Source organism: Rhinatrema bivittatum, chromosome 2 (assembly GCF_901001135.1).
Source record: "Rhinatrema bivittatum chromosome 2, aRhiBiv1.1, whole genome shotgun sequence".
Classification (NCBI taxonomy): domain Eukaryota; kingdom Metazoa; phylum Chordata; class Amphibia; order Gymnophiona; family Rhinatrematidae; genus Rhinatrema; species Rhinatrema bivittatum.
Window position 1 is genome coordinate 602,541,906 of NC_042616.1, and position 18,108 is coordinate 602,560,013.

Consider the following 18,108-nt stretch of genomic DNA (forward strand, 5'->3'; position numbering starts at 1 on the left):
GTAAGAAGACACAGAAGAAAGAGCATCTCTGGTGCAGACCTCCCTTCTCCTGGGCTACTCCAGCCACAAGGTCCTAGGATGGATATGCAGCCCACTTTCTAAAAAATCTCTCCTTTAAAAGCACTTATACCAGACTCCATCAAGGAAGGACTGAGTATGTGCTTGATTGTTTCTTAAAATGTTACTGGAAATGCCATATAAGTAAGAAAGACTTGAAGTAATCTCTCTAAAGAAGTGACTGAGGCTCAACAGGTTGCCAAGACTGAGTTTAGGTCTTCAGAAGGTTCTATTTTTCAAATGAGACTGTAGAGGAGTTTAACTGCTGCTATGAATATTTTATACACTGAGAGGTCAATATTCAGTGACACAGGGAGCAACAAATTTATCTGCAATATCCCAAAGGGTCCATAAAATAAATTATTTGTGGGGCTACTACTTCTGACACTTCCCTAATTCTCAGGGTCCCAAGGAGTGGCTTCTTTCTATTGGGGGGGAAGGATAACTTTCTAGGCCCAGGCAGATGCGGAATTTTCTTTTCCTCTGTGCTCTGAAGCTGGCTTTCTCTCTCTCTCATATCTGTGAGGGTACTACAGGAAGCAGACAACAGGATATAGTTTAGGTGTTCAAATTAAATTTTACTATGATTTTTTCTTAATGAATAAATGTCTAATCAGAAGATAAACTGTTCTAAATTACATCTGTGCTCATTGTGATATTTTTCACTAAACTCCTTTACTCTCTCACTCTCTCTCTCTGTCTCTCTGAGTATGTGTCCTTTCCTCAGGCTCCTGGGGTGAGGTTTATGCCTCCTGTACTGAGAGGATACACTGACTCAGCTGGGCAGAGAAATACTAGATGAGAGGGGAGATTTGCCTTAATCCCAAAAAATCTTACCCAATTTCCATGAGAGTACAGTTTCTTCACCCCAGCCTGTGTCCTGTGTCCCAAAGAGTACAGCGTTAACAGCAGGTCTCTAAAGATCTTGTCTATTGTCTTTGTTCCCTTGTACTCTGTACCTGTCCTGTTGTGACCTCTCTTGCTTAAAGGTCTGATGTTGAAGCCCAGCTGGGTGACTAGAAACCAGCTGCAAAATGATAAAAATTCTTCACAAACAAAAAGGCAAAACACTTTTAAAGTAAAAAAAGTTCCTCTGATGTGATGATCCTCCATTGACCCTTCCCTGTCAGTGAAATGGGATGCAGCAGACTGTCCTGTCCCCGACTACCAGATCACAGGGTGTCCTTACAGAGTGAGCCAGGTTCCCACCTATGTCAAAATAAAAAAAATAAATAAATCATCAAACTTCCAATAAAAGACTTTTTACAAAAATGGATCCCTATAGGCCAGAGATGCACTGTAAAGAATCTTGCTGGCAGAATATAAGTTATGCCAGCAGTCCATTGCTCTAAACATCTATTCACACTCCAAAAGCCCAAAACAAAAAACCACAGTCTACACTCTTAGCACCCCTTTGTGCACAAGGGAGCTAACCCGTTACAGCAGGTCTCTAGAGGAGGTGCTGTTAAGAATGATATCCCTCATTAAGCTGAATAACCAAGAGCTGGGATCTAGGGGCCATAAGGTGGAAACAAGGGTTCTCTACATATTCAAGGAACGTTATGCTTGTAACTTGTCCTGGATATTCAGTAGAGATGTGGTTCGTAGGGGTGTGCATTTGTTTTGAACGCATATGTAAAACGCAACTTATTTTTTTTTAACTTAAAAAAAGTGATGATGCGCAACGCATCACATTTTCAACTTATTCAACATAGCTACATTGAATACGTTGAACCTAAATAAACACTTAAACCCCCACCCTCCAGACCCCCCCAAGACTTACCAAAACTCCCTGGTGGTCCAGCGGGGAGTCAGGAAGCCATCGCTGTTTTCCTTTGCGAGGAGCACGTGACGTCGGCGTCACGTGTTTCTCCGCGCCTCCGCTCCGGGACCCCCGTTGGACCCAACCGGAACTTTTGGCCAGCTTGGGGGGGCCTCCTGACCTCCTGACCCCTCCAAGGCTTGCCAATAATCCCTAGGGGTCCAGCGGGGGTCCGGGAGCGATTTTGTTGTCGGCTGCCAGTAATCAAAATGGCGCCGATAGCCTTTGCCCATACTATGTCACAGAGGCTTTCGGCGCCATTGGTCAGCTCCAGTCACATGACAGGAGCACAAGATGGCGCCAATGGCCATGTGACAGGGGCTGACCAATGGCACCGGTAGCCCCTGTGACATGGTAGTTAGGAAGCTATTGGCAGTCGGCACCATTTTGAGCAAGCCTGGCAATAGCGCACATGGGCACGAAGGATCAATTGGCACCCGGGACCCCGCTGGACCACCAGGGATGTTCGTAAGTCTTGGGGAGGGATTGGGATGGGGGGGGGGGGGTTGTATATATGTACGAAAATGCTTGAAAATGCTTTTAAATGCTTGGGGTGGGGTTTTTTTTTTAGCTTCGTTTCCCGATTCGTTTTTTGGCCCGGTTTCGGGTTTCCTCGTTTCGTTTTTCGAAAAACGAAACGAGAAAACCCGAATTGTACCACGAAGTATCCGAACCGAAAAACGACCCGGTAGAAAAAAATGAAGCACATCTCTAATATTCAGTGGGACTTATGCACACAAGCCTCCTTCTGAATATACTCAGATAGTAATGTGCTTAACTTTATCCACCTAAAGTCTGGATACCTATTTTTCTAATGAGATATGTGCAAAACTTTTAGCTGGAGAGCGTTTGATATGTGTGCTCGCTGGCTAAAGCCTTGTTTTGGCCCTGGAATACCTCCACTGAGGCCCCCTTTTTTTTTTTTTTTGCCTGCATACATTTTGTCCACAGACTTTACCCAGTCGGCTGGGGGAAATTTTTAAAATTAAGCTTTTGGGGGCATGTAACTCCAAAATTGCCCATAGAAAGGCTTTTGGATGTCAACCTCTGAGAAGCCTGCAGTATTCTTATAGAATGAACTGGCTTATTGTCCCTTTGCACAATACACACATATATAGGGAGTCAAATAACATCAATCTGAAATCTTTAATACATCATATATTCATTTAACAATTTATCAATGATAATATCAATAAATTTAAAATACGTATTACTACAAATACATACACATGATCTTCATAAGTGTACATTAATACATCATAAGTGCAAAAACATGTGCAACCTGATATCCATACCACCCACCATAGCACCAACACACTAGCAGCAACCCACCACATGGAGTGCTCCCATATAAACTGAATTTGGGGTTGAGCATACCTATATGAAGATAACCTTAATTTTATGAGTGGTGGTGACCTTAGAGGTGGAGTGGTTTTAAAAGGATGGATTTAAAAGGGTGTGTGTGTGTGGGGGGGGGGGTGTATGGATTAATGTATGAGTATGTTTGGAATGGGTTATTTTTAAGATATTGCTGCTAGTGTATTGGTGCTATGGTGGGTGGTATGGATATCAGGTTGCACATGTTTTTGCACTTATGATGTATTAATGTACACTTATGAAGATCATGTGTATGTATTTGTAGTAATACGTATTTTAAATTTATTGATATTATCATTGATAAATTGTTAAATGAATATATGATGTATTAAAGATTTCAGATTGATGTTATTTGACTCCCTATATATATGTGTGTATTGTGTAATGAGTAGGGGGTCACTATTCTCTTCTTTTGTGATTATTGTCCCTTTGCACAGACTGAAAGGTTTCCACCCAAGGTTTGTGTTGAAGAGAGATGAAGAGGGATACCATACTAGAGAGGGATTTTTTTTTTTTTTCAGTTTCTTACTCCCAGAGGGGAATTCAGCCACAAAGGGTTTTGTCAGCCCTGTTCTATATGGGTTTTCACCCTGGGCGAGGTCTATTACACAACCTACTCAAGCACATTCCAGAAAGAACCCAGTAATCTCAGAAAGGTGTTTGGACCCACTCACCAACTCTAGGTTTCAAAAATGTTCATGAAACACTGAAAATAGTTGAATCTGAGTCATTTCTGCATTGTTATATAGAAAATTAATTTTAAAGATTCTGGCACACATAGGAGCCAAGTCACGAAGGGGCCAGTTAAAAAAATGTTTTGCACATGACTAAAAAATGTTTGTGTTCTTTCTAGTCATTACCAACCTAGTCACAAAGCTAATTAGATATACAGCATGTATATGTTAAAAGGCCAAGGCGAAAAAGCATGTCGGCATTTTAACAGGTTAAAATGTTGCAATTTGATATCCACATTTCTAAATGGCTGAAAGTGAAGGGCTGGTTAGCCCAATGGATACTCACCCCACCTTGACACCCAAACAATAGGGACTCCAAACCCCAATCTCCACCCACCAACTGCAGTATTGGTATTGGTGTACTCCACTACATTTGGACTATTAGGTGGTGACATTTTGAGAATTGCAGTGAAGGCAGCAGGACATATTGGCCTTGTCCCCTGCCAACAGTGATTTAATGGGCTTCAGAAAGGGTGAGTGCTTATTCAGTGGTGTGTGTGTGTGGGGGGGGGGGGGGGAGATAGACCCACTTGGGGCTGGAAAACCTACATTTTGAGATGTTGGGGTGGGGTAGAGGAACTGGGGGCCAGAGGCCTACTTTCCAGGATATTGAGGAGATGGGAGGTGTAATGATTAGGGATTGGAGTCCCTATCATTTGAGTGACTGGTGGGAAGGTGGTATACTCCACTACATTTGGGCAGTGACTCTCCTGCTACTAGATCCACAAAAGAGGGGCTATGAGAGGAAAATTTTGCTTCCTTCCTTCCTGTTGGGTCTTCTAATAATAGGAAACAAAGGGATTGAAACCCATCCAACTAGTCTCCGAGAGGTAGAGAGGGAAGGCAGGGTCTTTACAAGTATAATATTCAGATAAATTCAATGTTAATTTAAAGAAAACATTTTGTTTAACAGTTTTGTTTCCCAAGCAACTAATGTAAATCAGCAATTCAAATTCTTGTGAATTTTTTATATTAACATTCAAAACAGAAAATATTGCTTTACAATAGTGAATAGCATTAAAGAAACCTTTCCTCTAAATTATAATGTAAACCGAATTGATATGTAACTTTGCTACATGAATTTCGGTATATAAAAATGTTAAATAAATAAAATAAATAAATCTCTTTTCCTCCTAGGATATGTATTCCCTGTCTGGTACTGGTACCTGCTAATATGGAACTCTCATGAGATAAGTATATGTATATATGTTTGTATCTCTGAGTAATAAAGTTTGTTCCACTTGAAATAACGAGTATGTAAAGCAGATGTTTGTTTAAGAATGTATGATTCTTTTCTTATGCTCCACTTCACAAGTGTTCTTGTGTATTTCCTTGCAGCGGATAAAGATAAGTCTGTCTTTTGCATATGTTGCTTTCTTTCTTGGCAATTCTTAAGTTTGTCCGAGTTCTTTAACACTGTCACTTTGCCCTCTCTCTCTCTCTTTTTTGCTTTCATTATGTGTATCTCTGTATCTCTTTCTGGCTTGTTCAGTCTAGCCAGACACACAGAGGTAAATTTTTAAAGGGCCGCTCGGGCGTCCACGTGTGCGCGGTTCCCGGCGCGCGCACATGGAAGTGCTGATTTTATAACATGCACACGCATATTATAAAATTGGTTACCCACGCACAAGGGGGGGGGGGTATTTTATAAAAAATGCATGGTGACGCGATTGGGCCTTTACCCAGTTCCCTCCCAGTCCGCTCCAATAAAGGGAGGAAACTTCCTATCTCCCTAACTAGCCTTTCTCCCTTTTCCCCTCTCCTCCCCCTCCTCCCTGACCCCTAAACCTGACCTACCTACCCTATTTTTTTTTTGTTATAGAACTTCTCTGCTCTCCTGAACAGTAGTAAGTTTCACGCGCTGGCCGCTGCCAGCGCTTGCTTCTCCGGGGCAGGGCCTAATGGTGCTGTCCCGGCCGGCCCCCACCCCCAGCCACCCCTTTTAAAGAACCCGTCAATTCCACGCGTACTGGCAGATACGCGCATGGCCGTTCCGCTATGAAAATGCGCTCGTTGCGCATGCGGTCCAGCTACGCAGGTATCTGCTAGTATTGATGCCCTGGGGATTAAAATTCCCCCGTTAGTATTTGTGTTGATTGCATACACTTAGCACTTCCAAACAGTGTTAGTCTCCTCACGCTGTATACCCTTGGTAAACCTTTGCCTCTGGATCTTTGAGTGTGCTGCCTGTAGTTCGGTTCTCTCAGCTGTCTCCTTACTATCTTTAAATAACATTAAACATAAGCTCCCCAATTGTTCTATCGCGTCCCCCTCTTCTGAAGATGGAATACTTGTTTTGCAACACGTAGGGTCTTGCCATCTAATTGAACTTGTTCTAGCTTAGTGAAGAAATAAAAAGATAAGCAAAGGACCCTGCGCTGGCTAACAGAGGGAATGACTAATCTCTTATTCACTCTTGTGGTATACTTACATACACCATTACACTCTTCTCCTTTCACACGTTTTCTGTACTTTATTTCTGTGGTTCAGAAGGGAAGAGAGTTCAAGGACAGATATATTTTATTCAGAGATAAATGTTATTCTTTTCTCACTCGCACCTTTCTGTTGTTGTCTCTGCTATTCAGATTGTCAAGGGCTGATGCTGTTTTAATTATTCTTAATAGTAGCTATGATGGCTAGGAATAAGGAGATAGCAATTAATGTCTCTCTCCAAGTCAAATGTCCTTGATGTCAGTTTCGCAAACTGTCCTATGTAATTCACTGACTGTTCCTCAGGTATTTGCACAATTTCAGCAGGTTTTCCTTGAGGTTAGACACAGGAGCCCCTCTAGCACTTTCCTTCTGTGCAGAGTTTTGTTTTCATTTAAAGTAACAACTCTGATAACCTGATTATTAACATCAGCCACCGGGCTGCAATTTCTTTTTCTCTCTCAGTTTTCTTGTCCCTCTGTCTGAAAATCAGGGTTAGGTAGGCGCTTAAGCAACCACCCCAATGAACTCAGAAAGTTTATTGCAAATAACTCATAAAGGGTACACAATTAAATCAAAGTGTGGTTTTAAAATTATTTTTCTTTCACACAATATCTTTTTTTCAGCAGTTCTATAATCAATTAAAGTGAGGAAAAGATATGTGGCCCACTTGTATTTACAAGTATCTCTCTGTCCTACACCTTACCTGGAATTCCTAGGATTAAATACTCTAAAAAAAAAACTTCATTCGCTCTTAAACATTCAGACATTAACAAGTTTGCCTCAATTCCCTCTGTTTTTCACAATATTAGAGATGTGAATTGGAATCGGTTCCGATTCCAATTCACATCGTTAATTTTTTAGTGAGGCCTGAGCAGATAAAAAGAACCCCAGCCCGACCCTTTACAAATGACCCCTTTGCTCTCCCACACTCCCGAACCCCCCCAAAAATAAATTACCTGGTGGTCCAGTGTGGGGGGGGGGGGTCCCGGCGCGATCTCCCGCTCTCGGGCCATCGGCGCCATTTTGGCTACCACTGATAAAAATGGCGCCGATGGCCCGATAAAAAAAAACCCACCTCGACCCTTTACAAATTACCCCTTTGCTTCTCCCACCCTCCCGACCCCTCCCCCAAAATCTTTTACATGTACCTGGTGGTCTAGCGGGGGTCCGGGAGCCATCCCTTCAATCATACCCTCGGTGCCGGACTGGTTTCAAAATGGCGCCGATCGCCTTTGCCCTCACTATGTCACAGGGAGCGACAGTCGCTCCCTGTGACATAGTGAGGGCAAAGGTGATCGGCGCCATTTTGAAACCAGTCCAGCATCGGCACCGGCACCGAGGGTATGATTGAAGGGATGGCTCCAGGACCCCCCCGCTAGACCACCAGGAACATGTAAAAGGTTTTTGGGGGGGTCGGGAGGGTGGGAGAAGCAAAAGGGTAATTTGTAAAGGGTCGGGGTGGGGTTTTTTTTATCGGGCCATCGGTGCCATTTTTATCAGTGGTAGCCAAAATGGCGCTGATGGCCCGAGAGCGGGAGATCACGCCGGGACCCCCCCCCCCACTGGTCCACCAGGTAATTTAACATTTTGGGGGGGTTCGGGAGGGTGGGGGAGGGTAAAGGATTGGTTTTAAAGGGTCGGGGTGGGTTTAGGGGTTGTTTTGGTGTGCCGGTTTTCCCGCCCTCCCCCCAAAAATTCCCGTACTCGATTTAACGATTTTTCAAGATAAATCGAGGGAATTCCTATTGTATCGAGTCCCTTACTGATTAATGATGATTTTAAAATTATCGGACGATAATTTAAATTGTTAAAAAATGATTCACATCCCTACACAATATTGAACACAAAAACAGGCTGTATGAAAGGAGCAAAGGCAGCATATTCCTGCTCTCCTCTGTGTTCAGTCTCTCTCTCCAGTGCTGATATTTGCATATGCTTCAGCATGGAATTCCCATCAGCCCTAGCTTTAGCAGGACTGAGGTAGCAAACTGACAATCAAAATCTGTAGCCCTGCTCCTCCTTCTCTGCTCACTCTACTTTAGTCCCACCCACCCCTTGTAACTGGATGGGGAGAGGAAAACAGAAAAAAAAAACCCCTCTTACAGCTGATTTCTTACTTTCCCCCCCAGCTTCTATATTCCCTAGAGTTTCTCTGTTCCTGTTAGTACTGATAATACAATGCTATTTTTTCCCCTCTGCAGCCTGTCAATGCTTGCACTTATTGTCACACAGCTCCAGAATCTCCTCCAGTTTGAGACACAATAGTCTCCTCCCCCCAGGCAGACATGTACTAAGGGGCGGATTTTCAGAGCCCTGCTCGCGTAAATCCGCCCAAAACCGGGCAGATTTACGCGAGCAGGGCCCTGCGCGCCGGGAAGCCTATTTTACATAGGCCTCCCGGCGCGCGCAGAGCCCCGGGACTCGCGTAAGTCCCGGAGTTCTCGGAGGGGGGCGTGTCGGGGGCGTGTTGGGGGGCGGGCCCAGTCGTCGCGGCGTTTCGGGGGCGTGTCGGCAGCGTTTTGGGGGCGGGTACGGGGGTGTGGCTACGGCCCAGGGGCGTGGCCACGCTCTCCGTAACCGCCCCCAGGTCGCGGCCCGGCGCGCAGGAGTCCCGCTCGCGCGCGGGGATTTACGCCTCCCTCCGGGAGGCGTAAATCCCCCGACAAAGGTAGGATGGGGGTTTAGACAGGGCCGGGCGGGTGGGTTAGGTAGGGGAAGGGAGGGGAAGGTGAGGGGAGGGCAAAGGAAAGTTCCCTTCTAGGCCGCTCCGATTTCGGAGCGGCCTAGGAGGGAACGGGGGTAGGCTGCGCGGCTCGGCGCGCGCAGGCTATACGAAATCGATAGCCTTGCGCGCGCCGATCCAGGATTTTAGCCGATACGCGCGACTACGCGCGTATCTACTAAAATCCAGCGTACTTTTGTTTGCGCCTGGAGCGCAAACAAAAGTAGGCTATTCGCGCTCGTCTGAAAATCTACCCCTAAGTGAGGAAGGGAAAACATGCCACATCTCAGCAATGTTTTCTTACAGTCCCAGGACTCAGGTCAGTAAAATAAAGTTTCTTTACCCTCTTTTTTAATATTTTAACCCCTGTTTACATTGGTAAATTAGCAAGAATAAAAGTAATAGTAATCAGGAAATGCAGACTACAGAGAATGAAGACAAGCAAAATATCCAGGAAAATCAATGAGAAGCAGGAAGGGCAATTAAACAGTCAAAGGCTCAACTTGGACTTAATGCTCAATAAGAAAAGTCAGGGATAAAACTTTTGAAACTGTGTACGTAAAATTAGGAAGAACAAAGGAAGAATAGTACAAATTAAGATGAGGACCCAGCTTAGTGAAGAAAACAAAAATAAGAGGATATCTTAAATACTTTGGCTCAGTTTTCACACTTAGGAGAGGGTGATGGACCAAATGCACAGAGATAAGGGGCTATGGGGACGGAGTACACATTACTGTTTACTGAAGAGGTACAATTGAAAGTAACATGATTAAGGGATCTGATGGAGTGTCTCCCAGCATGCTGAAAGAACTAGAGGAGGTGCTGAATGCACCCTTCAAAACTCTGATCAGCTTATCATTTGAAACAGAAGCGATTTTACAAGCTTGGAGAAGAGCAGGTATAGTACTGTTCCACAAATGTGAGAAGAAGGAGGAAGCACAAAACTATAGACCTGTCAATTTAACTTTAGTAGTGGGCAACGTAATGGAAGCACTACTGAAGAACAAAATATTACAATGCCTTGAAACCAGCAGGTTGCAAGATCATAGGTAACATGGTTCCATAAGCGCAAAATCTTGCTAAACAAACTTGACAAATTTCTTTGACCGGAGTAGTAGATACTGGGGGCAAGTAGATGTGACCTGTCTGGATTTCAGTAATCCCTTTGTGGTCTGTTGTCAAGTTAAAATCAGCAGGGTGTCCTGTTGGCTGATGGAGGTTCCTCGGAGATATGGAAGACCAGATTTGGCTGGATGAAATGATTCATTATGTATTTATTTATTTATGAGATGGATTTATTACTCGCTCTCCTACCATGGTATTCAGAGTAAGGTACAGGGTTATTGGCTGGTCTACATATGCATGATAAGGGTTACATTTAATACAATACATTACATGTACATATAAGTCAATTAGAATTACATATACTGTAAAACAGAAACAGCATATGGTGCAGTGTGGTACAGATTATACACAGTCATGTTGCACATGGATAAATATGCAGCGCACTAGGGATGTGCAGCAGGGACGGATACGTTCGATTCAGTATTCATATTCATCGGGACCCAAATCCGTTACATCCGTTTTCGGGGGACCCCGATTCATCCATTAGTTACATATGGGATTCATTTCCCATTAAAGTTAAAAAAAAAACACCATCCCAACCCTTTAAACTTAATTAACTACAACCCCCCACCCTCCTGACCCCCACAAGACTTGCCAAAAGTCCCTGGTGGTCCAGCGGGGGTCCTGGAGCGATCTCCTTCACTTGGGTCATCGGCTGCCGGTATTCAAAATGGCACCGATAGCCTTTGCCCTTACTATGTCACAGGGGTTATCGGCGCCATTTTGAATACCGGAAGCCGACAGCCCGAGTGCAGGAGATCGCTCCAGGAACCCCGCTGGACCACCAGGTACTTTTGGCAAATCTTGGGAGGGTCAGGAGGGTGGGGGGCTTATTCGTTGATGATCCATTGTATTTGTGGGGGTTCGCCATACATTTCGGAATCCCCACGAATACAACGAATATGGCATATACATTGCGGATTCACAATACGTCGAAAACGAATGCACACCCCTCCTACCTGCAGAAATTCTCAAAGTGAAAGTTGTCAAGTATTTTCCCTTTGAAAATTGGTACAAAGAATGTGAGTAAAAAATGTCCATGCACTTTGCAACAATGTGAGCAGTTTGTTACCTCCCAAAGCATCTACAATGGTGTCACCTCCTGCTTTCTTCAACCATGCTGACTATATATTTGACCACACTGATTATTTCCCAAATATTCTTGTGGAAACAGAAGCCTGAATATCTTTATGTAGTTGTCCATTCATACGGGTAATGGAGTGAGACAGCTGATGGTAAGGGGCAGAGCTTTGATTTACGCATGTAACAGCTCACTTACATGCCACATTATTTGTATGGATGCTATGATATCAATGAACAATAAAACTTCTGGGTTCATGAATTACTATATGTCAATGTGAACTAGACACTTTTGGTTATTGATCCTGCATAGCACAATCAGAAATCAATATTCATTTCTCTGGTACACATATTTCTTTATCTTTCATATATTAGATTCAGCATTCTTCTGCTTGTCTGCATAAATACACTAACCAATGTATTGAAGACCATACACACATCGATTGGAATAGCTCTAATGAAACCCAGCCACATTTTATTACTGAGATACATTTAAAAGGGAAATTTTCAAATAAAATGTAAATTTGTTTTATTTAACCACTAGTTAAAACTTGACTATTACTCTCTGCTCCTGATACTATATCTTATAAACCTTAAGCCCAATGTACCACTCCTTCCTATATCCTTTATCAGAAGGGGAAATTCTGGAGATCTTTTTCCTTAGGGAGAAGCTATACCTCATGACTACTGATGTGTTTTCCAGGAAACCAGATCACCAGTGCCCAAATGCCACACTTCACACAGGGTTGTTGTTCCAAAGAAATTAACTTTCTTCAGTTAAGATGATTCCACATGCAATACGTTTGGTGGAAGATGAGTCCAAACACTCTGCAGTCTGTCCACTGCACTTTTAAGGCTGACTCATTGGCCTAAACTCTGTACACGAGAAAGCATAGACTATACTTGGTTACTAGGGCTTCTTGCTCAGTTACTTTAACTTTCAGGGTCCTAAGGATGCTGCTGGGAATCTCAGAGCCTTCTGCTTTTCCCACTAGCCTTTTCTTAGATGGTCAACTCCCATACAAATACATTATCATGACTTCTTCTAACAGACCCCAATACCTAAAGATTCTGGCTCACGCACTGGTTCTCAAATCACAGACTGCAGGCAAGAATCCTGGTTGCATTAGATGGGAATGCCATGCTAGTCCCATTCTATTTCTCCTTCCCTCCTTTCTCCCACACCCATTAGTACACAGCTGGCTACTGTTTTGGGATTCCAAAAAACCTCTTGAGTCCTTGTAATGATGAACCCCTCTAGTAACAATGAAAGATTCCTTTTCCTGTTCCTCCTTTAGAACTGAGACTTTCTTTCTTTTAGGGGAGAGAGCTCCTGCTTTCACGTACTCCTTAAGGCTCTATCAATGGGATCTCTGTAATTCTACTTTCTATTCCCCTGTGAGATCACTCCATTCCATGCTCACACAAGGAGTGGCTTAATGCTTAGAAGATACCACTATAGTCCCTGTACTAAAAATATTAATTTTAGTGGGGAAGACAAAGGGCTTCCTGCACCAAGATCATTTTTTTGAACTTTTAACCTATCTACTAACATCTATGAGTCTTGAACTTTCATTTAGCATGACACTGGTACCTTTCCTTGTTTAATATTTTGAGAAGATTTCCATTGTTTTTGTTTTTTTATTAGGGTCAAGCCCAGTGGTCACTAAACTCAGTCCTCAAGAGCCACAACCCAGTTAGGTTTTCAGAATTTCCACAATAAATGTGCATGAGATCCATTTGCATACAATGTAGGAAAAACATGCCCCCAGGAATAACTCCTTTTAACATGGCTAAATGTACATTGTGAACACCATGCATATCTTTTAGTCATTATGAGGAGGGCAATTTTCAGAAAGGATAATTTGCTGGGCTAAATCACTACTTAACCTGTAAATGGATTTGAAAAGTGTCTTCTCTGTTTGATATCCTGCTCTTATTTTAGCAAAAAGATAAAATAATGGAGACTACTGCATGAGGCCAGAAAAGAGGATGAGGTGAAAACTATTTGGGAAAGCTGGACAGATAAAAATAAAATGGGATTCACCAACTGAATAGAGGCTGCACTGGAGACCAAATAGAAATGATGTAGGCAATGATGAACATATACTGTAGGATTCAGGCACAGAATATCTCTAGGATATGGATGTCATTATCATGCTGCTTATAGTATGCATGGCTCTCATTATGTCTTTTTGGACATGCAAAGTCACTCTTGTGACTTCAATCCATAATAGCAAAAGGTGGGAAAACAGCAATGAGTATATGTACGGCATATTGTCAGTATGAAGTAAGGACTAGAACTCCAAAATAGCTAGCTTCCCACATCTTTGTCACAAGCTGATTGTTCTGCATATTCTCATTTGGTCATGATTCATAAGTAGAAATTGGAGAAATCTAGACAACCACATAAACACATTCCAAACTATTTATTACAATGAGAAAAAAAATGCCAAAGGCTTAGAAAGCTATAAAGATTGAGGAACTGTAGGCACACAAGACCAGCATATGCAGATATTGATCTGTACTAGAACCAGCAATGCCTAAAAGTGCTGAAAAGGAAAGAGAATCAATGATGCCTTTTATCTCCCAGTTTGGATCATCTGTAGTTGCCTACTACTTCTGCGCCCGGTAGCCTTAAAGTCCACCCCTCCTTGCTGATGTCATCAACTGGGATCTCTTTCAGGGACATAAACTGCAGCCTGCAGCTGAGAATTTGGAGACTCTAGTTTGAAAAGAAGAGAGGACTGGCACTGCCCTTTAGCTTCCGGTTTGGGTCATCTTTGGCTGCCTCCTACTCCAGCATCTAAGATGGCTGCAGTTCCATCCCTCCTTACAGATAGCAGCTACAAAAACTACAGCTGCTGACACACAGCCAAAGGCACAAGCCAAAGGGGTCCCTTGGGAAGGACTGAGGGAGCCCAAAGGAAGCAATAAGACAGCTATTTATGGTAGCTTAAGATCTCTCTCTCTCTCTCTCAGTGGTTGTATGTAGGAAATATCACACTTATCTCAAAGTGCAAAAACATTATCACAGTTTGTGGTAACTTAGCTCTTCACATAGGTATTAGTGCAAATTGCAATAAAGTGCCTATTACCATAAAACATGCCCCTTTTTCTATCACAGACGATATTTAGTGCATTTTGATAAATCCAGGCCTAAGACCTTAATCCTTCCTTAAAAAAAAACCTTAGGTAGTAACTCTTGATACTTTATTGAGTGCCATTGGTTTGGAGAAGGCCCTGTCCCTTAGAATGGATAGTATTCTATCTATTTCAGTTTTATTGTCTAGCCAGGTGAATGCAGAACCAAGGGTGATTGGGGATTATAGGACCAGTCTGGATCAATTAGAGAGTCAAATTCAACAGCTGCTGGGATGTGATGCTGCCCTGGTTAAAGATAAGAACATAGCCCATTGTACATTAAAAAATCTTGAGAACCAAAGTAAGAGGTTTTACCTTCATTTTCTAAATTTCCCTAAATCTCCTTTGTTATCATCTATGGATATTTTAAAGAAATTTTAGTGAGAAGGTTTGAAGGTCCCTGCAGAATCTATTGCTAAAGTATTTTACATGCCTTTTAGATCTTGAAAAAGAATTGTTAGATAGACCTAGAAGATCTGAACTGTCTACCAATAGTTTGAATCTAACTGGGTTTCTTTTTTTTAAATTATTTTCTCTTTATTACATTTTCTATTGAAATCCCAAGAAAAACAAGACATCAGTTTACAAATAATGAGAAATAAAAATAATAGTATCAGCAAAGTGCTCATCAATTATAATAAGGAAAAGCAGGAGAAAAAAAACCAGAAAGGAAAAAGGAACACAATGAGAGTAATTGCAGTGTTGAATGCAATCTTGGCCATCAGGTTGCATAATAATTCTTCTTAAATTCAAATTAACTCCCTTTTCTGAAATAAAATGTGAGGGATCAACAAAAATAAACTTAGTCCTTTCATGGACAACAACACATTTGCAAAGAAAGCTGAGGTAAAAAGTAACCCCAGGTCTAAAACCCTCTGTCTTAATTGAAGAAATTACTTCCTTTTAATCTGGGTGCTACATTACACATTTGGAAATATCTGTACTCACTGTGCACATAAAGAAAATTCCTTACAAGAGAAATATTTCTGAAAAACCCACTCTTTATTTTTCTGTGCGTAAAATGTGACTAATAATGTAGTCTTAGTAGATACATCATCAATAGATGTTTCCAGGAATTAGGAAACAACCAAAGCTATCCTATAGTAATGCATACAGATCCACCCTTTAACTTATTTACATCTTTCTTCATTCTAGGCAAATAATATATCTTAGGAATTGCCAGCTTCTTGCAGAAAGACAAAGTCCCTCATGAGAGGCTTCTAAGAAAATTAAAAAGTCATGGGATAGGAGGCGATGTCCTTTCATGGATTACAAACTGGTTAAAAGGCAGGAAACAGAGAGTAGGATTAAATGGTCAATTTTCTCAGTGGAAAAGGGTAAACAGTGGAGTGCCTCAGGGATCTGTGCTTTGAACAATGCTTTTCAATACATATATAAATGATCTGGAAAGGAATATGACAAGTGAAGTTATCAAATTGCGGATGATACAACATTATTCAGAGTAGTTAAATCATAAGTGGCTTATGATACATTACAGGAGGATCTTGCAAGACTGGAAGATTGGGCATCCAAATGGCAGATGAAATTTAATGTGGACAAGTGCAAGGTGTTGCATAAAAGGGAAAAATATCCCTTGCTGTAGTTACACAATGGGGTAGATTTTAAAAAAGCGCGCCTTCGCGTACTTTTGTTGGCGCATCAGGCGCAAACAAAAGTACGCTGGATTTTAGTAGATAAACGCGTAGCCGCGCGTATCCGCTAAAATCCTGGATCAGCGCACGCAAGGCTGCCGATTTCGTGTAGCCGGCGCGCGCCGAGCCGCGCAGCCTGCCGCCATTCCCTCCGAGGCCGCTCCAAAATCGGAGCGGCCTCGGAGGGAACTCGCTTTCGCCCTCCCCTCACCTTCCCCTCCCTTCCTCTATCTAACCCACCCCCCCCCCGGCCCTATCTAGACCCCCCCCCCCACCTTTGTTGGGGGATTTACGCCTCCAGGAGGGAGAAGTAAATCCCCGCGCGCCAGCGGGCCGCTAGCGTGCCGAGACGCGACCTGGGGGCGGTTCTGGAGGGCGCGGCCACGCCCCTGGACCGCCCCGGGCCGAAACCACGCCCCCGGGCCCGCCCCCGAAATGCCGCATCCTGCCCCCAAAACGCCGCGCCGATCCGACACACCCCCGACACGCCCCCTCGAAAAGCCCCGGGACTTACGCGAGTCCCGGGGCTCTGCGCGCACCGGTAGGCCAATGGAACATAGGCGCACCGGCGCGCAAGGCCCTGCTCGCATAAATCTGGGCGGATTTACGCGAACAGGGCTCTTAAAATCCGCCCCAATCTTAGGTTCCATATTAGGAGTACCACCCAGGAAAAAGATCTAGGCATCATAGTGGATAATACTTTAAAATAGTCATCTTAGTGTGCTGCAGCAGTCAAAAAAGCAAACAGAATGTTAGGAATTATTAGGAAGGGAATGGTTAATAAAACGGAAAATGTCATAATGCCTCTATATCGCTCCATAGTGCGACCGCACCTTGAATTCTGTGTACAATTCTGGTCACTGCATCTAAAAAAAGATAGAGTTACGATGGAGAAGGTAAAGAGAAGGGCAACCAAAATGATAAAGGGGATACAACAGCTCCCCTAAGAGGAAAGGCTGAAGAGGTTAGGGCTGTTCAGCTTGGAGAAGAGATGGCTGAGGGGGGATATGATAGAGGTATTTAAGATCATGAGAGGTCTTGAACAAGTAGATGTGAATCGGTTATTTATACTTTTGAATAATAGAAAGACTAGGGGGCATTCCATGAAGTTAGCAAGTAGCACAATTAAGACTAATCGGAGAAAATTCTTTTACACTCAACGCACAATAAAGCTCTGGAATTTGTTGCCAGAGGATGTGGTTAGTGCAGTTAGTGTAGCTGGGTTCAAAAAAAGTTTGGATAAGTTCTTGGAGGAGAAGTCCATTAACTGCTATTAATCAAGTTTACTTAAGGAATAGCCACTGCTATTAATTGCATCAGTAGCATGGGATCTTCTTAGTGTTTGGGTGCCAGATTCTTGAGGCCTGGTTTGGCCTCTGTTGGAAACAGGATGCTGGGCTTGATGGACCCTTGGTCTGATCCAGCATGGCAATTTCTTATGTTCTTATTATAGCTCAAAATCTCATGAAGGTATTATTAAACTTCTCTTCAGGAGATCCAGTAGTAATCTAGTGAAAGGAAAATTCAAGAATCTTAAATTTCTTGACATCAGAGAGTTTTCAAGCACTTCCATTTGATTATGTAAAACAAAACTATCTTGTATAAAGGATGTCCGGTACCTTGCAGAGCAGAAACTTGAGGAGCTAGAGTGGACACAGTAGTCTAGAGATGATAGGCAGGTTTCATGCACAACAAATTTTGATAGAGTCTCTCCCATAAATTTAGAAAATTGTTGGAGGAAGCTTGAAAGTGTCATATCCATCTTTGCAACAATTTTCCATACATTCTTCAAAGTCATGTGAGAAGGTTCAATAGCAATCTAAGGACCAATTTCATTACCATCATTCCATCTGCTTTGATGTGCCATTCTACTAGGGATGTGCAGTAGGGACAGATTCATCCCATTCGGTATTCCTATTCGTCAGGACCCAGATCTGTTGCATCCATTCTATGGGGACCCCG